Raw genomic sequence first — 27,812 nt, 5'->3', positions numbered from 1 at the left:
GTAACAGTATTGAAAATATTTTAAATCAAAACTTTTTTGACAGTGAATCATCAGTCTGCTACTAGTGCCATTGAATTTCAGTTGCCTGCCTGCCAGCGTGTGTGCCGGGCCCACTTTCCAACTAGTGCCACGAATCATATTTGTTATAACAGTAGTGTAAATATTTAAAATAAAAACTTTTTTGACTGTGAATCATCAGCCTGCTAGTGCAATTGAATTGCAGTTGCCTGCCTGCCAGCGTGTGTGCCAGGCCCACTTGCCTACTAGTGCCACCAATCATATTTGTTATAACAGTAGTGTAAATATTAAAAAAATATATTTTTTGACTGTGAAAGATCAGTCTGCTAGTGTAATCTAATTGCAGTTGCCTGCCTGCCAGCGTGTGTGCCAGGCCCACTTGCTGCCAACTATTGCCACCAATCATATTTGTTATAACAGTATTGTAAATATTTAAAATAAATAATTTTTTGACTGTGAATCATCAGTCTGCTAGTGCCATTGAATTGCAGTTGCCTGCCTGCCTGCCAGCGTGTGTGCCAGGCCACTTGCCAACTAGTTACACCAATCATATTTGTTCTAACAGTATTGTAAATATTTAAAATAAAAAATTCTTAGATTGTGAATCATCAGTCTGCTAGTGCAATTGAATTGCAGTTTCCTGCCTGCCAGCGTGTGTGCTAGGCCCACTAGCCAACTAGTGCCACCAATCATATTTGTTGATACAGTATTGAAAATATTTTAAATCAAAACTTTTTTGACTGTGAATCATCAGTCTGCTACTAGTGCCATTGAATTGCAGTTGCCTGCCTGCCAGCGTGTATGCCAGGCCCACTTGCCAACTAGTCACACCAATCATATTTGTTCTAACAGTATTGTAAATATTTAAAATAAAAAGTTCTTAGACTGTGAATCATCAGTCTGCTAGGGCAATTGAATTGCAGTTTCCTGCTTGCCAGCGTGTGTGCCAGGCCCACTAGCCAACTAGTGCCACCAATCATATTTGTTGTAACAGTATTGAAAATATTTTAAATCAAAACTTTTTTGACTGTGAATCATCAGTCTGCTACTAGTGCCATTGAATTGCAGTTGCCTGCCTGCCAGCGTGTGTGCCAGGCCCACTTGCCAACTAGTTACACCAATCATATTTGTTCTAACAGTATTGTAAATATTTAAAATAAAAAATTCTTAGACTGTGAATCATCAGTCTGCTAGTGCAATTGAATTGCAGTTTCCTGCCTGCCAGCGTGTGTGCCAGGTCCACTAGCCAACTAGTGCCACCAATCATATTTGTTGTAACAGTATTGAAAATATTTTAACTCATAACTTTTTTGACTGTGAATCATCAGTCTGCTAGTGCCATTGAATTGCAGTTGCCTGCCTGCCAGCGTGTGTGCCAGGCCCACTTGCCGTTTCCAACTAGTGCCACATATTTGTTCTAACAGTATTGTCAATTTTAAAAAAAATATTTTTGGACTGTGAAGCATCACTCAGCTAGTGTAATCTAATTGCAGTTGCCTTCCTCCCAGCGTGTGTGCCAGCCAGGCCCACTTGCCAACTAGTGCCACCAATAATATTTGTTAAAACAGTACTTTTAATATTTAAAAAATAAACATTTTGACTTTAAAACATCAGTCTTTTTTTTGTTGTCAGGCTCACAACGTATACTGTGCCCACTTGCCCAGTGCCACCACTCATAATTTGTTTAATAGTATTGTAAGTTTACATTTTAAAAAAAATGACAGGCAGAGGCAGGCCACCCCGCAGGTGCCGTCGTGGTTGTGGTGCTGTGATTCCTTTAGACCCTACAAATATGCACATTGTTCAGACAACAGGTGCCAGGGGGGACGTGAAAAGTTCTGAGGAGGACCTAGTTGAATGGCTAACACAGGACACCCAATCGTCTACAGCTTCCGCTCCTAGTCCTCCTAACCTTGACGCACCATCCACACCCAGCTGTGCTTTGGGCACCTCTCAAGTGACCAGTGCCACTCGCCCGCCTGTCGCCACCACCAACACTAGCACCACAGCCGCTTCACTTGATCTGTCAGAGGAGTTATTGACACATCAGTTGGAAGAAATGAGTGATGAGCAACCATCATTGACAGATGATGTAGATAACAGTGATATGTCTCAGTCAGGCAGCATTACAGACATGGAGGTACGGTGTGATGATGATGATGATGCTGTTGTACCCGCTGCTGCTTCCTTTCTTGATGTGTTAGATACAAGTGAAGCGGTTGATGATGATGTGTCGGTGGATGTCACGTGGGTGCCTGCTAGAAGAGAAGAAGAAGAGGGGGAAAGTTCAGATGGGGAGACAGAGAGGAGGAGGAGACGAGTTGGAAGCAGGGGGAGGTCGTCTCAAGGAGCTAGTGGCACAGTCAGACAGCATGCATCGGCACCCGGGGTCAGCCAGACAGCACGCCGACGACCATCAACACATGCTGTTGCCACCACCAGAATAAAAGAATCAAAGCAGAGTAGCAGCAAACAAAGGATTTATTGTTTAACACAACAAGAAATGCAGCAACGTTTCGGTATTGCTACCTTAGTCAAGCTAAAGTGCATAATGACATAGATTCTATTTATACCCATCCACCACAAGGTGGTGCTCAAGATACAAATCCATATTAACCCTTAATCTACCACAGTGTAGACACCTTATAACCTAAGTTTCACATTTATCAATTTAACAATGAATCAATAAAATCTAAAAAATGCTCAAAAAATACAGATATATATAAACAAGCCATTTATAAGAATACAGACATATCCAAATCTTTGTTCAAACCTTTAGGTTCCATTGTATCTAATTTCCATATCCAAAAACATTCTCTTTGTTTTAATAACTGTTCTCTATTACCTAACCTACGTGGCAGTGATATTTTTTCAATAATTTGGAACCTCAATTGTCCTATTGAATGCCCATTTTCCACAAAATGGTGCGCTACCGGTGCTTTGATGTTTTTCGTATGAATGTTACTTTTATGCTCTATTTTTTATTCTGTCCTTAATGATCCTGGTCGTTTCACCAATATAACTCCTCCCACAGGGACATTTAATTAAATAAATTACAAAAGATGACTTACAAGTGTGATAACCCCTAATTTTAAATGTCTTCCCTGTGATTGGATGGTGAAAATCAGGACCTTTAATCATGTTATTGCAACATGAACAGTTCAAACATGGATAACAACCCTCAGTCTTACAGGATATATATTTTTGTTTTGTTTTGATATTAGAGCCTACATCAGCATGTACCAATTGTTGTCTAAGATTTAAGCCTTGCTTGTAGGCAGGCATAGGGAAATTAACAAATTCTTTGATTTCAGGATTAAATTCTGTTAAAACAGACCAATGCTTTTTAATAATGTGTTGGATCTGGGCCGATTGAGAATTAAATTCTGACACAAAGATCAAACGGTCATCTTTTTTATTTTCCTTTTTCTTTGGGCTCAATAAAGCCTCTCTTGGAACGGATGAAGCATATTTGATTTCTGTGTCAATTAATTCAGAGGGATACCCCCTCTTAAGAAATCTAGATTTCATTTCTTGGAACCGTAATTCTAACAAATCGTCATCAGTAACAATTCTGCGTACTCTTAAAAATTGGCTACGAGGAAGGGCCTTTAAAAGAGATATTGGGTGAGCACTATCAAAGTGAAGAAGACTATTCCTGTCTGTATCTTTTCTGAACAGATCAATCTTTAATTCTTTACCCTTTTTCATTACTTTAGTGTCTAGAAACGTGATGTCACTTTCACTCCATGTTAATTTAAATTTTATCTTGGCCAGGGTACCATTAAGCTCAGTTACAAATGCAAGTGGAGTGGCGTGCAAGGGGCCGTTGTGTGCTGGATTAAGGACTTGCTGTTTTCTGATACATTGTTTTCACTTCTAATCCGTGCACCTAGGCCCTTTCAGAATTTTTTCTGCTGAAAATTGGAAAATGGAAGAGACACAACAAGTTTTGAAAATGTTTTCTTATACAGATATAGAAGCTGCCCATATTACAACTTTGACTAAAGGGTCAAGAGACTTTTTGAAAACTACTCCTACTGAAACAGTTACTAAAGATTTTGAAAAGCTGTCCAAGAAAATAGTTGCTTATGACCTGCATGCAACTACCCTGGCAGAGTATCACAGGGTTAAAAGAATCCCTAGAGGACTAAGAATGAGCACACGGCCTACACTGATGAAGGAAAATTCATTCTACTGTGAAAAGTTTGAACAAATATTAAATAAGTGCTCCATGGACTTAATGGTCTTAACACAGAGATTAATGACCAGGATATCAAATTAGCTGCCATGGAAACCGGAATAAAGAATACATTACCCACAGATGAATCCTCTAAATTGCTGAAAGAAGTGAATGTCAGAATGGGGGATTTGAAGAAATCAATTGAGGAGCGTAAGCGAACCAAGTTTGCGAGGGATGAGAATGACTACCTGCAAAATCGTGTCTACCGGTGGAAATATGACCCAGAAGGAGCAGGTCGCCGATTCACTTCCGGTTTCCAGAGACGCCGCAACCCGTGAGAAGTGGTAGCAGCTCCGGATCCTCAGACATGTCCTCGGGGGACTCAGAAGGAGACCGCATAGAGGCGGACGGAAACATTGCGGCAGTAAAAGGCAAATCACAGTGACAACTACGATCAACCAGGGGCAAACAGAAGTGATGGATGTGCTTGAGGTCCCAAGGAGTGAGAGATCCGGTAAAGTGAATACTGAGAACATTGTGATTAATATCTCAAATGCAGCCTTGTCTGATGCTGAGTTGTGTTTGCTTAACAAAGGACTTTCTTTTTGTCCCAAAAAGGACTGTCATTTTTTTCAGCTTAGCAAAGATTTGTATAGGTTTTTTAGAAACTTGAGACTTAAAAGCTTTATGTCAAATTCCTGCTATGGTGTGAATGTGGTTAAAGAGAAAGCAGCCTTTGATTTGGCGCATTTAGGGTTAAAGAAAAAAAGCACTTTCTTGCCCCCTCAGAATAACCATAGCGTGGAAACTTATATTAACTTAGTTAAAAGAGATATTGCTAAGTCACAGGATAAAGTCTCTAAGAGTAAATTGCCCGCTAAAAGCATGTTAACACATAAAAGGTCTGGTAATCAAACTTGGCTTAATAAAGATCTGAAAAGTAACTTTACTGTGAATGATGTAGTAGCTATTAAATCTTTAAGGTCTAGAAAGGATGTCATTTTGAAAAGTGCCGATAAAGGCGGAGCCATAATAGCTTTAGATAAAGAATACTATTTGAAAGAAATTAAACAACAATTGCAAGATTCTCAGGTGTACAAAAAATTGGTTAGTAATCCTGTATTTTTAATTCAGAAAGAATTAAGTAGTATTTGTCAGAAAGCTTTAAAATATGGTTTAATTAATAAAGATCTTTACAGCTTTTTGTATGTTGAACATCCCTGCACTCCAGTGCTGTACACTTTGCCAAAAGTACATAAAAACTTAAACCCCCCCCCAGGTAGGCCCATTGTTGCGAGTACTGAGTCAGTCCTTACCAATGTGTCAATTTTTCTAGACCGGATATTGAGACCATTTGTAGAAATGTCAAATTCTTTTCTCAAAGATACAGGAGATTTCCTTAGAAAGGTTGAGACATTGGATTTGGTAACTGATAAATTCATTCTTTATAGTTTAGACGTGGAGAGCCTATATACCTCCATTTCTCATGATAGTGGAATGGGAGCTGTTGAAATGGTATTAGGTTTGGATGGCAATTATTCTAAATCGCAAACCCACTTTCTATTACAATTATTGGAATTGATTCTGTACTGCAATTTCTTTTTATTTGAAGATGAGTTTTTCTTGAAGGTTCAGGGAACCGCCATGGGGTCCAACGTTCTTTATAGTTTAGACGTGGAGAGCCTATATACCTCCATTTCTCATGATAGTGGAATGGGAGCTGTTGAAATGGTATTAGGTTTGGATGGCAATTATTCTAAATCGCAAACCCACTTTCTATTACAATTATTGGAATTGATTCTGTACTGCAATTTCTTTTTATTTGAAGATGAGTTTTTCTTGAAGGTTCAGGGAACCGCCATGGGGTCCAACGTCGCCCCCAATTATGCTAACATCTTTATGAATGTTTTTGAAGAGAAATTTGTTTTCACCAATCCTGGGTTTCATCGGTATGGCGCCTGTTCGTGGCACTATATCGATGACATCTTTGGTATCTGGTGGGGCGACGTTGGATCCCTACTTGCATTTGTAACTGAGCTTAATGGTGCCCTGGGCAAGATAAAATTTAAATTAACATGAAGTGAAAGTGACATCACGTTTCTAGACACTAAAGTAATGAAAAAGGGTAAATAATTAAAGATTGATCTGTTCAGAAAAGATACAGACAGGAATAGTCTTCTTCACTTTTGATAGTGCTCACCCAATATCTCTTTTAAAGGCCCTTCCTCGTACGCAGAATTGTCACTGATGACGATTTGTTAGAATTACGGTTCCAAGAAATGAAATCTAGATTTCTTAAGAGGGGTATCCCTCTGAATTAATTGACACAGAACTCAAATATGCTTCATCCGTTCCAAGAGAGGCTTTATTGAGCCCAAAGAAAAAGGAAAATAAAAAAGATGACCGTTTGATCTTTGTGTCAGAATTTAATTCTCAATCGGCCCAGATCCAACACATTATTAAAAAGCATTGGTCTGTTTTAACAGAATGTAATCCTGAAATCAAAGAATTTGTTAATTTCCCTATGCCTGCCTACAAGCAAGGCTTACATCTTAGACAACAATTGGTACATGCTGATGTAGGCTCTAATATCAAAACAAAACAACAATATATATCCTGTAAGACTGAGGGTTGTTATCCATGTTTGAACTGTTCATGTTGCAATAACATGATTAAAGGTCCTGATTTTCACCATCCAATCACAGGGAAGACATTTAAAATTAGGGGTTATCCCACTTGTAAGTCATCTTTTGTAATTTATTTAATTAAATGTCCCTGTGGGAGGAGTTATATTGGTGAAACGACCAGGATCATTAAGGACAGAATAATAGAGCATAAAAGTAACATTCGTACAAAAAACATCAAAGCACCGGTAGCGCACCATTTTGTGGAAAATGGGCATTCAATAGGACAATTGAGGTTCCAAATTATTGAAAAAGTATCACTGCCATGTAGGTTAGGTAATAGAGAACAGTTATTAAAACAAAGAGAATGTTTTTGGATATGGAAATTAGATACAATGGAACCTAAAGGTTTGAACAAAGATTTGGATATGTCTGTATTCTTATAAATGGCTTGTTTATATATATCTGTATTTTTGAGCATTTTTTAGATTTTATTGATTCATTGTTAAATTGATAAATGTGAAACTTAGGTTATAAGGTGTCTACACTGTGGTAGATTAAGGGTTAATATGGATTTGTATCTTGAGCACCACCTTGTGGTGGATGGGTATAAATAGAATCTATGTCATTATGCACTTTAGCTTGACTAAGGTAGCAATACCGAAACGTTGCTGCATTTGTTGTTGTATTAAACAATAAATCATTTGTTTGCTGCTACTCTGCTTTGATTCTATTATCTACTGTTCAGAGTTTGGAGTGGAGCTCTGGAGTGGCGTGCAAGGGGCCGTTGTGTGCTGGATTAAGGACTTGCTGTTTTCTGCCACCACCAGAATACTGTCATCGCAGAGCTCAGCAGTGTGGCATTTTTTGTGTGTGTCTGCCTCTGAAAACAGTGATGCCATTTGCAACCTGTGCCAAAAGAAATTGAGTCGTGGGAAGTCCAACACCCACCTAGGTACAACTGCTTTGCGAAGGCACATGGTCTCACATCATAAACGCAGATGGGAAGAACACATGAGTAGAAGCAGCACACAAACTCAAAGCCGCCCTCCTCCTCCTGCTCCAGCATCTTCAGCCACGTCAACCACTGCTATCCTCCTTGCCCCCTCTCAACCATCCTCCACTGAGTCTCTCTTACGTAGCAGTTCCTGGTCATCTGCCCACAGTCAGGTGTCTGTCAAGGACATGTTTGAGCGTAAGAAGCCAATTTCTCAAAGTCACCCCCTTGCCCGGCGTCTGACAGCTGGCTTGTCTGAACTCTTAGCCCGCCAGCTTTTACCATACAAGCTGGTGGACTCTGATGCTTTCAAAAAATTTGTATCTATTGGGACACCGCAGTGGAAGGTACCTGGCAGAAATTTCTTTTCACAAAAGGCAATCCCAAACCTGTACTTTATTGTGCGAAAGGAAGTAATGGCATGTCTGGCACACAGCGTTGGGGCAAGGGTCCATATGACCACTGATAGCTGGTCTGCAAAGCATGGTCAGGGCAGGTATATCACCTACATTGCGCATTGGGTAAACCTGCTGACGTCTGACAAGCATGGAATGCGTGGCTCTGCAGAAGAGTTGGTGACACCGCCACGACTTGCAGGCAGGCCTGCTGCTACCTCCTCTACTCCTCCTACTCCATCCTCTTCCATAACCTCTTCCTCAGCTGAGTCCTCTTCTGCTTCTGCGTCTTGCTCCACATCGGCACCCCCCAGCTCCCCAGGTACTATTCCACATCCCAGATACGGCAGTGTCACGTCGTCTTGGGGTTGACTTGCCTGAAAGCGGAGAGTCACACCGTACCAGCACTCCTGACCGCCCTGAACGCACAGGTGGATCAGTGGCTGACTTCACACCAACTGGAGATTGGCAAGGTTGTTTCTGACAATGGAAGTAATTTGGTGGCGGCATTGAAATTGGGCAAGTTGACACATGTGCCGTGCATGGCACATGTGTGGAATCTGATTGTACAACGCTTTGTGCATAAGTACCCAGGCTTACAGGACATCCTGAAGCAGGCCAGGAAGGTGTGTGGCCATTTCAGGCGTTCCTACATGGCCATGGTGTACTTGTCCGATATCCAGCGTCGAAACAACCTGCCAGTGAGGCGCTTGATTTGCGACAGCCCGACACGGTGGAATTCAACACTCCTAATGTTTGACCGCCTGCTACAACAAGAAAAAGCTGTTAATGAGTATTTGTATGACCGGGGTGCTAGGACAGCCTCTGGGGAGCTGGGGATTTTTTTGCCAAATTACTGGACGCTCATGCGCAATGCCTGTAGGCTCATGCGTCCTTTTGAGGAGGTGACAAACCTTGTCAGTCGCACCGAAGGCACCATCAGCGACATCATACCATTTGTTTTCTTCCTGGAGCGTGCCCTGTGAAGAGTGCTGGATCAGGCCGTAGATGAGCGTGAAGAGGAAGAGTTGTGGTGTCCATCACCACCAGAAACAGCCTTATCAGCATCGCTTGCTGGACCTGCGGCAACGCAGGAATAGGATTGTGAGGAAGAGGAGTCAGAGGAGGAGGAAGACCAAGCACAACAGGCATCCCAGGGTGCTCGTTGTTGTCACCTCTCTGGTACCCGTGGTGTTGTACGTGGCTGGGGGAAGAAGATACCCTCAGTGACATCAGTGAGGACGAGGAACGGGACATGATTAGCTCGGCATCCAACCTTGTGCAAATGGGGTCTTTCATGCTGTCGTGCCTGTTGAGGGACCCTCATATAAAAAAGCTGAAGGAGAACGACCTGTACTGGGTGTTCACGCTACTAGACCCCCGGTATAAGCATAAAGTGCCTGAAATGTTACCAAATTCCCGCAAGTCAGAAAGGATGGAGCATTTTAAAAATAAATTAAAAACTATGCTTTACACAGCGTATAAGGGTGATGTCACTGCACAACGAGAATCTAACAGGGGAAGAGATGAAAGTAATCCTCCTCCTCCTCCCACGACCATGGCGGCAAGGACAGGACGCTTTCCTGATGTCTTGTTGATGGAGGACATGCGGACCTTTTTAACTCCTATGCATCGCCAGAGCCTTTCGGGATCCAGCCTCAGAGAAAGACTCAACCGACAGGTAGCAGATTACCTAGCATTAACTGCAGATCTCGACACTCTGAGGAGCGATGGACCCCTTGACTACTGGGTGTGCAGGCTTGACCTGTGGCCTGGGCTATCCCAATTTGCAATTGAACTTCTGGCCTGCCTCGCTTCAAGTGTCCTGTCCGAAAGGACCTTCAGTGCAGCAGGAGGTTTTGTCACTGAGAAGAGAAGTCGCCTAGGTCAAAAAAGTCTTGACTATCTCACCTTTATTAAAATGAATGAGGGATGGATCCCGAAGGGACTGACATTGGGCGATACATTTGAGTAAAAAAGGCCTGATGATGAAATGAACTGCCTTGGGCTACAAATGGTACACACGCTGGCTTTTTTTTTTCTTATAATGCAGGATGACTTGCGTGACTTATCCGCCAACAACTAGTGTTCAAGCCGCAAGGTTTTAGGGCACTTTCTAACTGTTTTACAAACATCAATTTTTCTGGCCGCTGCTACAGCAGCGGCTGCAACAATACCAAATTTTTAAGGCATTTGTACATGCCTAATTTTTCTGGCCTCTGCTGCTGCACTGTGGCTACAAAACTCAAAGCAAAAAAAAAGGCACATAACAGTGATTAAACTGTTAAGAATAGTACTACTTAACACACCACTCATATCTGGTGGCACAGTACATTGCACGCGCAGTGCCCCAAATTTGAAGTAGGAGGACCGACCAAGCTTCTTTTTCCATCTCTTGGTTCCGAAAAATTATCTCCGGGTTCCATCGATGCCATACCTGTACTCTATTGTGCAAAAGGATGGCATATGTGGTGTTTCATGCTGTTGTGCCTGTTGAGGGTCGTGGGCCATCGTATAAAAAGGCTGAAGGAGAACGACCTGTACTGGGTGTCCAAGCACATTTTTTGTTCAATATTCCTTTTCTTCTAAATTATCTCCGAGTTCCTCAAATCAATGCCATACCTGTACTCGATTGTGCAAAAGGGTGGCATAAGTGGGGTTTCATGCTGTTGTGCCTGTTGAGGGTCGTGGCCCATCGTATAAAAAGGCTGAAGGAGAACGACCTGTACTGGGTGTCCAAGCACATTTTTTGTTTAATATTCCCTGTTCCTCTAAATTATCTCTGGGTTCCTCAAATCAATGCCATACCTGTACTCGATTGTGCAAAAGGGTGGCATATGTGGGGTTTCATGCTGTTTTGCCTGTTGAGGGTCGTGGCCCATCGTATAAAAAGACTGAAGGAGAACGACCTGTACTTGGTGTCCAAGCACATTTTTTGTTCAATATTCCTGGTTCCTCTAAATTATCTCCGGGTTCTTCAAATCAATGCCATACCTGTACTCGATTGTGCAAAAGGATGGCATATGTGGTGTTTCATGCTGTTGTGCCTGTTTTGGGTCGTGGGCTATCGTATAAAAAGGCTGAAGGAGAACGACCTGTACTGGGTGTCCAAGCACGTTTTTTGTTCAATATTCCCGGTTCCTCTAAATTATCTCTGTGTTCCTCAAATCAATGCCATACCTGTACTCTATTATGCAAAAGGATGGCATATTTGGTGTTTCATGCTGTTGTGCCTGTTGAGGGTCGTGGGCCATCTTATAAAAAGGCTGAAGGAGAACGACCTGTACTGGGTGTCCAAGCACGTTTTTTGTTCAATATTCCCGGTTCCTCTAAATTAACTCCGGGTTCCTCAAATCAATGCCATACCTGTACTCGATTGTGCAAAAGGATGGCATATGTGGTGTTTCATGCTGTTGTGCCTGTTTTGGGTCGTGGGCCATCTTATAAAAAGGCTGAAGGAGAACGACCTGTACTGGGTGTCCAAGCACGTTTTTTGTTCAATATTCCCGGTTCCTCTAAATTATCTCCGGGTTCCTCAAATCAATGCCATACCTGTACTCGACTGTGCAAAAGGGTGGCATATGTGGGGTTTCATGCTGTTGTGCCTGTTGAGGTTCGTGGCCCATAGTATAAAAAGGCTGAAGGAGAACGACCTGTACTGGGTGTCCAAGCACATTTTTTGTTCAATATTCCCGGTTCCTCTAAATTAACTCCGGGTTCCTCAAATCAATGCCATACCTGTACTCGATTGTGCAAAAGGATGGCATATGTGGTGTTTCATGCTGTTGTGCCTGTTTTGGGTCGTGGGCCATCTTATAAAAAGGCTGAAGGAGAACGACCTGTACTGGGTGTCCAAGCACGTTTTTTGTTCAATATTCCCGGTTCCTCTAAATTATCTCCGGGTTCCTCAAATCAATGCCATACCTGTAATCGATTGTGCAAAAGGGTGGTATATGTGGTGTTTCATGCTGTTGTGCCTGTTGAGGGTCGTGGCCCATCGTATAAAAAGGCTGAAGGAGAACGACCTGTACTGGGTGTCCAAGCACATTTTTTGTTCAATATTCCCGGTTCCTCTAAATTATCTCCGGGTTCCTCAAATCAATGCCATACCTGTACTCGATTGTGCAAAAGGATGGCATATGTGGTGTTTCATGCTGTTGTGCCTGTTGAGGGTCGTGGGCCATCTTATAAAAAGGCTGAAGGATAACGACCTCTACTGGGTGTCCAAGCACGTTTTTTGATCAATATTCCAGGTTCCTCTAAATTATCTCCGGGTTCCTCAAATCAATGCCATATCTGTAATCTATTGTGCAAAAGGATGGCATATGTGGTGTTTCCTGCTGTTGTTTCTGTTGAGGGTCCAGGACCCTCGTCTAAAAAGGCTGAAGGAGAACAAAGTGTACTGGTTGTCCAAGCATCTATTTCCATCTCCCGGTTGCTAAAAATTATTTCTGGGTTTCTAAAATGGATGCCATACCTGTACTCTATTGTGCAAAAGGATGGCATATGTGGTGTTTCCTGCTGTTGTTTCTGTTGAGGGTCCTGGACCCTCTTATAAAAAGGCTGACGGAGAACGACGTGTACTGGGTGTTTCCAATCATTTTTATCTCTGGGTTTCTAAAATCAATGCCGTACCTGTACTCTATTGTTCAAAAGGATGGCATATGTCCTGTTTCCTGCTTTTGTTTCTGTTGAGGATCCTGGACCCTCTTATAAAAAGGCTGAAGGAGAACGACGTGTACTGGGTGTGTCCAATCATTTTTTTTGTTCAATTTCCCAGTTCCTAAAAATTATCTCTGGGTTTCTAAAATCAATGCCGTACCTGTACTCTATTGTTCAAAAGGATGGCATATGTCCTGTTTCCTGCTGTTGTTTCTGTTGAGGGTCCTGGACCCTCTTATAAAAAGGCTGAAGGAGAACGACATGTACTGGGTGTCCAATCATTTTTTTTGTTCAATTTCCCGGTTCCTAAAAATTATCTCCGGGTTTCTAAAATCAATGCCATATCTGTACTCTATTGTTCAAAAGGATGGCATATGTGATCTTTCCTGCTGTTGTTTCTCTTGAGGGTCCGGGACCCTCGTATAAAAAGGCTGAAGGAGAACGAAGTGTACTGGGTGTCCAATCATGTTTCTTTTTAAATTTCCCGGTTCCTAAAAATTATCTCCGGGTTCCTAAAATCGATGCCATACCTGTACTCTATTGTTCAAAAGGATGGCATAGGTGGTGTTTCCTGCTGTTGTTTCTGTTGATGGTCCTGGACCCTTGTCTAAAAAGGCTGAAGGAGAACGAAGTGTACTGGTTGTCCAAGCATCTTTTTCCATCTCCCGTTTCCTAAAAATTATTTCCGGGTTCCTAAAATGGATGCCATACCTGTACTGGATTGTTCAAAAGGATGGCATATGTGGTGTTTCATGCTGTTGTTTCTGTTGAGGGTCCGGGACCCTCGTATAAAAAGGCTGAAGGAGGGGGGCGGAGCTAACCGCCAAAGCAGCAGGACACGCTATTGAAGAGCTCCTGAGGATAAATCACTAAAATATGCATTTAAGACTCTTTTAAACAAACAAAAAAAACAAAAAAAACAACCTAAACTGCTTCTGATATATCTTGGGGTATAACTTCTGCCTTTGGAGTTCAATAGGAATCTTACTACATACGTTGCCGACATAGAAACGGATCAGTGGATATGACAAAAGAGTATTCGGCATTGCGATAGATAGACATCTACACAACGGACTAGCTTACTCTCTGGTCTCCTTCCCAGCTAAGCAACGGTATACCTACAACATGGAGGAAGACTCAACTTCCCTTATTTCTCTGCTAAAAGCACTGAGTATGAAGGCTGATATTCATTTTACTGGCTTGCGGGCTTCCATTTCAGACCTGCGCAACAAAGATGGCGCCGCTCTCCTACCCTCTTCTAATACTTCTAAGCGGAGCAGGTCAGAAATCACAGTGCTCACTCCACGCTATATGCCGATCTCTCAGAAAGGCATGTTGGTTCGTGATATAGGAAGCATCCCACAGGAACCAGGGAGTTGCGACTCAGTAAAGCCGCTGTTTGTCGCTCTGCCTTGTGTCACGGCTGAAGGGCTGGATTGCATAAGACCTAACCTGATGACTGTCGGTCCACATCTCTCGACCCTCTTTCCCCCTTACCTACGCTCCCCATTCACTACAGCTGAATATGCGGAGGGAGCTGGTGATGCCGTTCTGGAACCAATGAAGAAAGCAGTGATTTCTAGGGGTCAGCCAGCTGATCCGAGACGACAACCGAGTGAATCCTCCTCTGCACTGCGTTCACTGAGATTCGTTCTCATAGGCCTGCTCACTATCTCTGTCATTTGCAGGTTCAGTGTACTGGCACAATGGCGATACTCTCCATTTTACCCCTCCAGATTGCTCAAGGCACAAAGAAGCGGTATTGGCTAAGTTATGCCCTACGATTAATTCCTAGCTGGAATGGATAGGATTTTACCTTTTGTGTAATGACTATAACATAGTAGTTAAGGACATTAAAATGATCCTCTGAAGATATAACGGACTAGAAACTTATTATGCTCATTTCAGAGACTGTCTGTATCTGGTCTTCCTACTACCTATCCTACTTATATGTATCAAGTGTTTGTTGCATTAACTTTTCTTTGTATTACTTGTTATAAGTTTATTTAGCTCAAGGCCTCCTCCTAACCTTTTTTATATATCCTCTTACCTTTAGTTTGGGGTCCTACTTATATACTAGATGCCAGATCAGCTTCAATCTCATAATAGAGATAAACCCAATATATTATTGTAGTTTTATATGCTACATGACATTTAAGGAGTGATGCACATCTCAAGTACTACTATATCATACAGCACAAAGCTTTTAGATAAAGGGTGGCTGACAAGGTCCGTGGACTCCTTTCGGACTCTATAGCTGTAAAATTAGACTACATAATTGCGTATCCCAGTTTATTGTATGCAGCCTTACACGGCATGTTATTTTGCATTTTAGGTTAGCCTGCTACTGCTAAATTGTATATAGTAATAAATCTAGTATAGCGCCCTCTAGTATATAAGTTCAGCCTGCATGTAGTATATAGGTATAGCATATCTATAGTAACAAGTATAACACGCTGCCCTCTAGTGTTAGAGTACAGCTTGGATATAGTAACTGGTCTAATATAGGACCTTTAGTACATAGTTAAAGCCTAGGTATAATAACAAGTTTAGTACAGGGTCCCCTAGTATATAGGTATCATTTATGTATAGTAACAAGTCAGTCTGTGTATAGAGTAGTAACTAGTTTAATACAATGCTGCTAGTATGTGGGGTCAGCTTATGTACAGCATCAAGTATCATTCAGAGCTTCTAGTATAAAGATACAGCTTATCTATAGTACCAAGTCCCCTGCAATGTCTTAAGTTTGTAGACACAGCCTATGTATGCTCTTGACTCCAATATAAGGGAAGAGAGGAAATGTTTTCTAATCGTGGTCCCACATAAGCTTAATATCTATTTGGCGCATGATATGTTACTCCATGGCTGCTCCATGTTCCTGTGTCTCAGCAGCTTTGAGACACCGACGTTTGCAGCCTTTACTCTGCTTCAATGATTATTGCACTGATTTTCATGTATGTATAAATATGCTTATATTTTTATTTTTGTGCTTTCTCATTCGCCCGCAGAGATGTGTCTATGTTTGGACGCTAGTGGGTTCATTTAATGTATTTAATACTCTTTGCTCTTATAACTGTACATGGAAATACGTTATGTTTATGCCTTATTGTATCTATGTCTCCAGGATATGACATTGCTTATGTGGAGTTTCATATTTATGTAAAATTATTTGTCTCTGTTGGGCTCCTCCCCTCCCTTTCCCGCCGGTACTGACTGCCTGCGGGTCATACCCCTATGCCTTTTTCCCACACTGCCTATAGTTGGTAATCCCCTAGGGGTGGAGCTCCTCTAGAAATCTCTTATGTTTCATATATACTAATGTCCCCCACCCCTCTTTAACTTTATATTTAGATAATTACTCCGCTTTGATGGAGTTATGCCCATCCCAGTAGTCATGTAAATAACAAGCCCTCCCTGTGAAGTCCACCCTTATATCCATCCAATAAGGCTTTCCATACCTGCTCTCATGCCCTATTTGGCTCCGCCCCCCCACTCCCCTCCCCACTCCACTTTGAGCGGCTCTTGCCCGCTGCGTCCCCTTATCCCCCTCCCCGCTAAATTGGCCCATAAGTGGCCAAACACAAGCCAATCCATGTTTATCTTACTTTATTAGTTTATATTATGCTACAAACGCTTTTCAGGAAAATGTGGAGAATATATTCTATTTCCCCCCTCCCTCTACCCCCGTAAAACCAACCCTTCCTTGCTTTTATATTTTCTACATTAATAACATGGTGTATTTATCCATCACAAGGTTGGGTCACTTCTAGTCTACATACCATATAAAAAAAAAATATAATCTGAGGTCTCAATCTGGATAGTCCAAAATCTTTACTAATACCTTTAATAAGTGGGATTTATATGCCCCTTCTGTTTAGATTTATTGCCTAGTAAACCTCCATGCTCCTTCATAACACTAACCAGCTATAGCTTCTCCATTCTTATACCACTCACCATAGAGTATTACTCTTCATATTTTTGAATCTATACAATGTGGGCACATCTAGTATTGTTTATCTGGCAAGATCATGGTATTAGTAATGTACTATTCTCTTTTGTTATTATTGTTGGACGTTTCATTATTGTTATATTTGTTTATGACTTCAATAAAAAGCTATTATAAAAAAAAAAAAAAAAAAAAAAAAAAAAAAAGGCTGAAGGAGAACGAAGTGTACTGGGTGTCCAATCATGTTTCTTTTTAAATTTCCCGGTTCCTAAAAATTATCTCCGGGTTACTAAAATCAATGCCATACCTGTACTCTATTGTTCAAAAGGATGGCATAGGTGGTGTTTCCTGCTGTTGTTTCTGTTGAGGGTCCTGGACCCTTGTCTAAAAAGGCTGAAGGAGAACGAAGTGTACTGGTTGTCCAAGCATCTTTTTCCATCTCCCGGTTCCTAAAAATTATTTCCGGGTTCCTAAAATGGATGCCATACCTGTACTGGATTGTTCAAAGGGATGGCATATGTGGTGTGTCCTGCTGTTGTTTCTGTTGAGGGTCCTGGACCCTTGTCTAAAAAGGCTGAAGGAGAACGAAGTGTACTGGTTGTCCAAGCATCTTTTTCCATCTCCCGGTTCCTAAAAATTATTTCCGGGTTCCTAAAATGGATGCCATACCTGTACTGGATTGTTCAAAGGGATGGCATATGTGGTGTTTCCTGTTGTTGTTTCTGTTGAGGGTCCTGGACCCTTGTCTAAAAAGGCTGAAGGAGAACGAAGTGTACTGGTTGTCCAAGCATCTTTTTCCATCTCCCGGTTCCTAAAAATTATTTCCGGGTTCCTAAAATGGATGCCATACCTGTACTGGATTGTTCAAAGGGATGGCATATGTGGTGTTTCCTGCTGTTGTTTCTGTTGAGGGTCCGGGACCCTCGTATAAAAAGGCTGAAGGAGAACGAAGTGTACTGGGTGTCCAATCATGTTTCTTTTTAAATTTCCCAGTTCTGTAATGTCCCTTTAACTGGGCTCCACCCCTTTAGCCTTTATAACTCCACTTCCCCTTGTACACATTGCTTGATTATTTTGTGTACTCTGAGTTCCTCTCTGGCTACTCAGTCACTTTGTCTCAAGTCCTTATTTTTGTTACAATTGATATTCCTTTGATTCCTTTACTGGAACCTTTGTGGCTAATTGTAACCTTAGCCCTCTTCTATACATTGTGCTTTTCAACTACACCTTGCTCCGCTGTCTGTGGACTATTTTTGGTATGAGGATCCGGATCTACCTTACTGGCATATCCCTCTGCTCATTTCCACGCTGAGGATCACACGCTGCATACTGCTCACGCAGCTCTCACCTGCACGCTTTGCTGCTCTGTTTGCTATTTCATCTCTGGAACGACCGCATCTACTTGGATACCACCTACCTGGGTTTTGTCACGCAAGTACTTTAGCTCATGTTTGGAGTATACTTGTCTCTCTCAGTGTGTTTCATATTTATCTGCTAATCCACTAACTGCATTAAGCTGCTTTCTTCAACTGTGTCTGCTTGCCTGCCTGTGTCTCACTTAACTTGCTTGTACTCCACCCTGAGACTATACTTAACATTTAACTGCAGCTTGCAAGCATTAACCTGTTACTCTCCAGTGTTGAATATACTTGGAAGAACTCTTCTCTCTGACATAACTTTACTTATAATCAGTTTCTACCATTTATATATATATATATTCAAACAGTTATATATATATATATATTCCATTGCTGGTTCTTTTCTGTATTAACTGCTGTTGATTTGATTACCAATTGTTCAGGTTCATAACTTTTGGTGTTCAGTCATTTCAGCTACATTTAATCTGTTTGCCAGTTTTAAGTAATTATAAACAGATTATTACATAATAATCAAGCCTAACATACAAACCAGCAAGTATGGAACCACAAGCTGTGAAAAAAGAATTAGACACATTAAATCATAAGGTGGAATACCTTGCCAGAGCTCTCACAGATTTACAAACTGAAAATACCACCTTATGGAATGTTGTTAAAGAACTGACAGTTACTAGATCCCCAGAACCACCAGAACCTCAGATTAATCCCCTAACTCTTTTCTCAGGGAAAAGGAGTGATTTCAGGGATTTTAAAAATGCTTGTTTACTGTTGTATACAATGAAACCAAAGACCTATTGTACTGAAAAAATTAAAGTTTGCACTACAATCTCATATCTCACAGGTGAGCCAAGGTCCTGGGCGAATCGATTTTTTGAGTCTAATAACCCAATTTTGGATTCTTTAGATCAGTTTCTTGCAGCTATGAGTGCTCTGTATGAGGATTCTAACACCCAAATACAGGCTGAAACTAAACTAAGAGCTCTTAAACAGGGAAAAAGGCCTGTGGAAGATTTTATAACTGAATTCCAGATGTGGGCTACTGACTCACTCTGGAATGATATAACGTTAAAAAATCAATTTAGACTGGGTTTAAATGAAGCTTTAAAAGATGATATATCTAGAGTGGAGATGCCTGATACTTTACATGGGTTAATAAAACTAGCAACAACACTTGACCGCAGAATAAGGGAAAGACGTATAGAAAGATACACATCAGAGACTCCACTCAAAAGATTACCTGTGACACCTACAGAAAAATCACTTAATTCTCAGACTCCTATGGAAATAGGAGTCATTAAAGGTCCCTTAACTTCTGAGGAAAAGACTAGACGACGCATAGCTAACCTCTGTTTGTACTGTGCTAGTAGAGACCATGCAGTATCATCCTGTCCTAGTTTACAACGACAGAAAAAGGGTAAGCTACTGAATATCAAATCTTCTAACTCACACATTAGACAAAAATCATTGACACTCTCTCTCTCTTTACAGTGGGACCGACAGCAAATCAAGACTGAGGCTATAGTAGATTCTGGGGCTTCTGATTGCTTTATAGACGCTACATATGTAGAGCTCAATAAAATACCGTGTGTAACTAAGCAGAATCCTGTGTTTATAATTAATATAAGTAATTGATGGTTCACTTATACATAAAGATCCTATTACCCGACACACAGTACCTCTTTTAATTTCTACATCTGATGGGCACACAGAATATATCAGTTTTGACATAATCCCAACTGCTCTACATACAGTAATATTAGGCTATACTTGGTTATTGAAACACAACCCCAGTATCGATTGGGTAAATCCCACTATCACTTTTAATTCCTCTTATTGTAATTCAACTTGTTTCCCTCATCAGATTTTGAGCTCCAATAATACAGAAATTCCTGTTCACTATCAAGACTTACTTGATGTATTTGATTTAAAGGAGGCTGAGGTACTACCACCTCATAGGTCTTTTGATTGCCCTATAGATTTACTCCCAGGGGCTAGGGTACCTTTTGGGAGAGTTTATCCACTTTCACAGAAAGAGTTACAGTATTTACGTGAGTACCTTGATGATAATATCCGAAAGGGATTCATAGTACCCTCTACATCCCCCGCAGCTGCAGGGTTGTTTTTTCTTACTAATAAAGATAAAACCTTAAGACCTATCATTGATTACAGAGCCCTTAATGCTGTTACAGTGAAGAACCGATATCCTTTACCACTCATCCCCGAACTCCTTGAACGCCTTAATGGTGCTAACATTTTTACGAAGCTTGACTTAAAAGGTGCCTATAATCTGATACGGATCAAGGATGGGGATGAGTGGAAAACCGCATTCAGGACCAGATATGGTCTTTTTGAATATCGAGTGATGCCTTTTGGGCTCTGTAACGCCCCTGCCACCTTCCAGCATTTTATTAACGAGATATTCAGAGATTTAACAGATGTATGCGTCATAATCTATCTGGACGACATACTGATATATTCTAAAACAGTTGTTGAACACATTAAACACGTGAGATGGGTTTTAACACGTTTAGGTGAACACAGACTTTTTGCAAAAGCTGAAAAGTGTCAATTCCATGTTCAAAGAATACAATTTCTAGGTTACATCATAACACCTGACAAAGTTGAAATGGACCCTGAGAAGGTATTAGCTATTGTGAATTGGCCTAGACCCACTACTTTAAGGTCTCTCCAACGATTTTTGGGTTTTACCAATTTTTATCGTAAGTTTATTCAGAACTTTTCTATGAAAGTAAAGCCACTTACATCATTAACAAAGAAAAATATAAGATTTCAATGGTCTCCAGAAGCAGAACATTAATTTAATTATCTGAAGAACTGCTTCACCACCGCTCCTATACTATGTTTACCAGACCATGCATGCCAATTTGTTGTGGAGGTAGACGCCTCTGACACTGGCATAGGAGCAGTCTTATCTCAGAGAATCAGTGACAAACATAATACCCATCCTGTAGCTTATTATTCGAGAACCTTATTACCAGCTGAAACACATTACTCTGTTGGTGATAAAGAGCTGTTAGCGATAAAATGTGCCTTAGAAGTCTGGAGACATATTTTAGAGGGAGTTGATAAACCATTTTTAATATTTACTGACCACAAAAATCTTCAATACTTAAAACAAAATAAAACTCTATCATCCCGCCAAGTAAGATGGTCCTTGTTTCTTGATAGATTTGATTTTCAAATAACTTACAGACCGGGTAGACTTAACAGTAAGGCAGATGCTTTATCCCGACAATATGACGATAAACCACTAGCAGACTGTTGTTCACAAATCATACCTAGTCACAAAATTATAGCAGCTTTGAGTACTTTAGAGCTGGACATTCTTTCAGCTTTAACAACTGATAATATACCCACACATACTGAGTTGATAAAAGAACCAACCGGTTTATATACTTTTCATAATAGATTATATGTTCCTCAGACTCTTAGGCAAAGACTCCTTAACCATTTCCATGATATCCCAATATCTGGTCATCAAGGGATCTTTAAGACGAAAGAACTCTTACAGCGAGATTTCTGGTGGCCTCACATGGGGGAAACTATTCAGAAATATATAACTACTTGTGATGTTTGCGCAAGGTATAAAACAGAGAAAAAGAAACCAATTGGTTACCTTACTCCTCTATCTATTCCTGAGGTTCCTTGGAGTGTTATTTCTATGGATTTTATTGTTGAGCTACCTAGCTCTCAGAACCACAATACCATCATGGTGGTTGTTGATCATCTGACTAAGTTAGCTCATTTTATAGCTATGAAATCTTTACCTACTGCCACCGAAACAGCTGATGCTTTCCTAAAGCATATTGTGAGGTTACATGGTTTACCACAATCCATTATCACAGACCGTGGGTCTCAGTTCACTTCCAATTTCTGGAAAGACCTCTGTAAATCACTCTCCATTCATCCGAGGTTATCAACCTCCTATCATCCCCAGACAAACGGTCTTACTGAGAGGGTCAATGGTATACTGGAACAATACCTTAGATGCTATGTTACACATCTGCAGGATGATTGGGTTGATCACCTTCCATTAGCCGAATATTCATATAACAATTTAGTTTCTAGTTCAACTAAGATGACACCATTTTATGCCACCTATGGATATCATCCACAATCTCTTAGACTCACCCAAACCAGCAGCAATACTCCTTCCGTTACTACTTATCTTACAAATCTACAAAATAGTTTGAAATTGTTGAAAGAACATTTACAGAAGGCTAAGTCTGATCAGCAATATTATTACAATGCTACTCATAGGCCGAGCCCTGATTACAAGTTGGGTGATCAGGTTTGGCTTTCCACAAAGCATCTGAAACTCTCAATACCATCCAGAAAGCTGGGCAGTCAATTTGTCGGACCCTTTCCAATCTGACGTATTCTCAATCCCTCAACTGTTGTTTTGAAACTTCCATCTACTTATGGTTTGCATCCATCATTCCATGTTTCACTTTTGAAACCCTACAGGACTAGCAATGAGTTCACCCGTGGAAAGATTCCTCCACCTCCTGTTATTCTGGATGATCATGAGGAATACGAAGTTGAGTGTATACTCGACTCGAGGATATTGCGCAGGAGATTGCAGTATCTGGTCCGTTGGAAGGGCTATGGTGTGGAGGAGGATTCTTGGGTTCCTCATTCTCAGGTGCATGCCCCTCTGAAGGTGGCTGCGTTCCACAAGCGCTATCCCCATAAGCCATCTTTGGCATCCCCGGAGTTGATGCCTTGAGGGGGGGGATCTGTAATGTCCCTTTAACTGGGCTCCACCCCTATAGCCTTTATAACTCCACTTCCCCTTGTACACATTGCTTGATTATTTTGTGTACTCTGAGTTCCTCTCTGGCTACTCACTTTGTCACTTTGTCTCAAGTCCTTATTTTTGTTACAATTGATATTCCTTTGATTCCTTTACTGGAACCTTTGTGGCTAATTGTAACCTTAGCCCTCTTCTATACATTGTGCTTTTCAACTACACCTTGCTCCGCTGTCTGTGGACTATTTTTGGTATGAGGATCCGGATCTACCTTACTGGCATATCCCTCTGCTCATTTCCTCGCTGAGGATCACACGCTGCATACTGCTCACGCAGCTCTCATCTGCACGCTTTGCTGCTCTCTTTGCTATTTCATCTCTGGAACGACTACATCTACTTGGATACCACCTACCTGGGTTTTGTCACGCAAGTACTTTAGCTCATGTTTGGAGTATACTTGTCTCTCTCAGTGTGTTTCATATTTATCTGCTAATCCACTAACTGCATTAAGCTGCTTTCTTCAACTGTGTCTGCTTGCCTGCCTGTGTCTCACTTAACTTGCTTGTACTCCACCCTGAGACTATACTTAATATTTAACTGCAGCTTGCAAGCATTAACCTGTTACTCTCCAGTGTTGAATATACTTGGAAGAACTCTGCTCTCTGACATAACTTTACTTATAATCAGTTTCTACCATTTATATATATATATATATTCAAACAGTTATATATATATATATATTCCATTGCTGGTTCTTTTCTGTATTAACTGCTGTTGATTTGATTACCAATTGTTCAGGTACACGTTCATAACTTTTGGTGTTCAGTCATTTCAGCTACATTTAATCTGTTTGCCAGTTTTAAGTAATTATCAACAGATTATTACAGGTTCCTAAAAATTATCTCCGTGTTCCTAAAATCGATGCCATATCTGTACTCTATTGTTCAAAAGGATAGCATAGGTGGTGTTTCCTGCTGTTGTGTCTGTGGAGGGTCCTGGACCCTCGTCTACAAAGGCGGAAGGAGAACGACCTGTACTGGGTTCTTCAAATCAATGCCATACCTGTACTCTATTGTGCAAAAGGATGGCATATGTGGTGTTTCATGCTGTTGTGGCTGTTGAGGGTCGTGGGCCATTGTATAAAACGGCTGAAGGAGAACGACCTGTACTGCCTTGCTGCTCCTTTTAGGCAGGCCAGCTCTTTGCATACATGCCCACAGACTCTGTAACAGATGCCTCTTTTAGGGAGAGGTGCAGCCATAATGCAGGGTCAGAACCTCTGTCTGCAACTGGTATACTTGATTGTGCAAAAGGAAGTAACCTTACCATGGTTCCCTGACTGCACGTCTTGTTATATTTTGGTGAGGGTAATCATGCAGGCCATATAGACCTCCCCCGATATGGATGAAAGTGCTAAGAATAGTACTACTTTACACAACCGAGTTAGCCATGGGTCCCAGTCCAAGACCGCATGTATTGTTGTTTTATTTGGTGCAGCTAATCATGCAGGCCATATAGACCTCCCACCATTAGGGGTTGTAACAGGTATTAAACTAATAAGAACAGTACTATCGAAATAAACCTACTTAACATGGTTCCAAGAGCGCATGTTTTATTGCTGTACTTTGTTAGGCTAATCATGATGGCCATGTAGACCTCCCCCGAGAAGTGGCAGTAACAGGGATGAAAGTGCTAAGAATAGTACTACTTCACACAACCGAGTTAGCCATGGGTCCCAGTCCAAGACCGCATGTCTTGTTGTTTTATTTGGTGCGGCTAATCATGCAGGCCATATAGACCTCCCACCATTAGGGGTTGTAACAGGTATTAAACTAATAAGAACAGTACTACCGAAATAAACCTACTTAACATGGTTTCAAGAGCCCAGGTTTTATTGTTGTACTTTGTTAGGCTAATCATGATGGCCATGTAGACCTCCCCCGAGAGGTGGCAGTAACAGGGATGAAAGTGCTAAGAATAGTACTACTTTACACAACCTAGTTAGCCATGGGTCCCTGTCCAAGACCGCATGTCTTGTTGTTTTATTTGGTCCGGCTAATCATGCAGGTCATATAGACCTCCCACCATTAGGGGTTGTAACAGGTATTAAACTAATAAGAACAGTACTACTTAACACAACCTAGTTACCATGGGTCCCAGACCGCATGTCTTGTGGTTATATTTGGTGAGGGTAATCAGGCAGGCCGTATAGACCTCCCCCGATAGGGGGAGTTACAGGGATTAAAGTGCTAAGAATAGTACAACTTAACACAACCTAGTTAACATGGGTCCTAGACCGCATGTCTTGTTGTTATATTTTGTCAGGATAATCAGGCAGGCCATATAGACCTCCCCCGATAGGGGGAGTCACAGGGATTAAAGTGCGAAGAATAGTACTACTTAACACAACCTAGTTACCATGGGTCCCAGACCGCATGTTTAATTATTATACTTTGTCAGGGTAATTATATATCTAACAAATCTATCTATTTATCTTCTATCGATTCTATCCATCAAATCTATATATCTCGTGTCCGGACTGTTGACAGCCACTTGTGTTTTTGACAAATTTGAAGTAGGAGGACAGACCAATCACAGGGATTAAACTGCTAAGAATAGTACTACTTAAGAAAACCTAGTTATACCAGTACCACCATGGGTCCCAGACCGCATGTTTGGTTGTAATACTTTGTCAGGGTAATCATGCAGGCCATATAGACCTCCCCCGACAGGGGAAGTTACAGGGATGAAAGTGCTAAGGATAGTACTACTTAACACAACCTAGTTACCATGGGTGTCAGACTGCATGTTTTGTTGTTATACTTTGTCAGGGTAATCATGCAGGCCATATAGACCTCCCCCGATAGGGGGAGTTACAGAGATTAAAGTGCTAAGAATAGTACAATTTAACACAACCTAGTTACCATGGGTCCCAGACCGCATGTCTTATTGTTATATTTTGGTAGGGTAATCATGCAGGCCATATAGACCTCCCCCGATAGGGGGAGTGACAGGGATGAAAGTGCTAAGAATAGTACTACTTAACACAACCTAGTTACCATGGGACACAGACCGCATGTTTTGTTGTTATACTTTGTCAGGGTAATCATGCAGGCCATATAGACCTCCCTTGATAGGGGGAGTAACAGGGTTTAAAGTGTTAAGAATAGTACTAATATAAACACAACCTAGTTACCATGGGACACAGACCGCATGTTTTGTTGTTATACTTTGTCAGGGTAATCATGCAGGCCATATAGACCTCCCCCGATAGGGGGAGTAAGAGGGATTAAACTGCTAAGAACAGTACTACTTAACACAACCTAGTTACCATGGGTCACAGACCGCGTGTCTTGTTGTTATACTTTGTCAGGGTAATCATGCACGCCATATAGACATCCCCTGATAGGGGGAGTAACAGGGATGAAAGTGCTAAGAATAGTACTACTTAACACAACCTAGTTACCATGGGTCCCAGACCGCATGTTTTGTTGTTATACTTTGTCAGGGTAATCATGCAGGCCATATAGACCTCCCCCGATAGGGGGAGTAAGAGGGATTAAACTGCTAAGAAAAGTACTACTTAACACAACCTAGTTACCATGGGTCCCAGACCGCATGTTTTGTTGTTATACTTTGTCAGGGTAATCATGCAGGCCATATAGACCTCCCCCGATAGGGGGAGTAAGAGGGATTAAACTGCTAAGAAAAGTACTACTTACCACAACCTAGTTACCATGGGTCCCAGACCTCATGTCTTATTGTTATATTTTGGTAGGGTAATCATGCAGGCCATATAGACCTCCTCCGATAGGGGGAGTTACAGGGATTAAAGTGCTAAGAATAGTACAACTTAACACAACCTAGTTAACATGGGTCCCAGACCGCATGTCTTGTTGTTATATTTTGTCAAGATAATCAGGCAGGCCATATAGACCTCCCCTGATAGGGGGAGTCACAGGGATTAAAGTGCAAAGAACAGTACTACTTAACACAACCTAGTTACCATGGGTCCCAGACCGCATGTTTAATTATTATACTTTGTCAGGGTAATTATATATCTAACAAATCTATCTATTTATCTTCTATCGATTCTATCTGTCTATCAAATCTATATATCTCGTGTCCGGACTGTTGACAGCCACTTGTGTTTTTGACAAATTTGAAGTAGGAGGACAGACCAATCATAGGGATTAAACTGCTAAGAATAGTACTATTTAAGAAAACCTAGTTATACCAGTGCCACCATGGGTCCCAGACCGCATGTTTGGTTGTTATACTTTGTCAGGGTAATCATGCAGGCCATATAGACCTCCCCCGACAGGGGGAGTTACAGGGATGAAAGTGCTAAGGATAGTACTACTTAACACAACCTAGTTACCATGGGTGTCAGACCACATGTTTTGTTGTTATACTTTGTCAGGGTAATCATGCAGGCCATATAGACCTCCCCCTATAGGGGGAGTTACAGGGATTAAAGTGCTAAGAATAGTACAACTTAACACAACCTAGCTACCATGGGTCCCAGACCGCATGTCTTATTGTTATATTTTGGTAGGGTAATCATGCAGGCCATATAGACCTCCCCCGATAGGGGGAGTTACAGGGATGAAAGTGCTAAGAATAGTACTACTTAACACAACCTAGTTACCATGGTTCCCAGACCGCATGTTTTGTTGTTATACTTTGTCAGGGTAATCATGCAGGCCATATAGACCTCCCTTGATAGGGGGAGTAGCAGGGATTAAAGTGCTAAGAATAGTACTAATATAAACACAACCTAGTTACCATGGGTCCCAGACCACATGTTTTGTTGTTATACTTTGTCAGGGTAATC

This window comes from Bombina bombina, chromosome 3 (genome assembly GCF_027579735.1).
Source record: "Bombina bombina isolate aBomBom1 chromosome 3, aBomBom1.pri, whole genome shotgun sequence".
In the NCBI taxonomy this organism is placed as follows: Eukaryota; Metazoa; Chordata; class Amphibia; order Anura; family Bombinatoridae; genus Bombina; species Bombina bombina.
Note: the sequence above shows the minus strand (reverse complement) of the source record.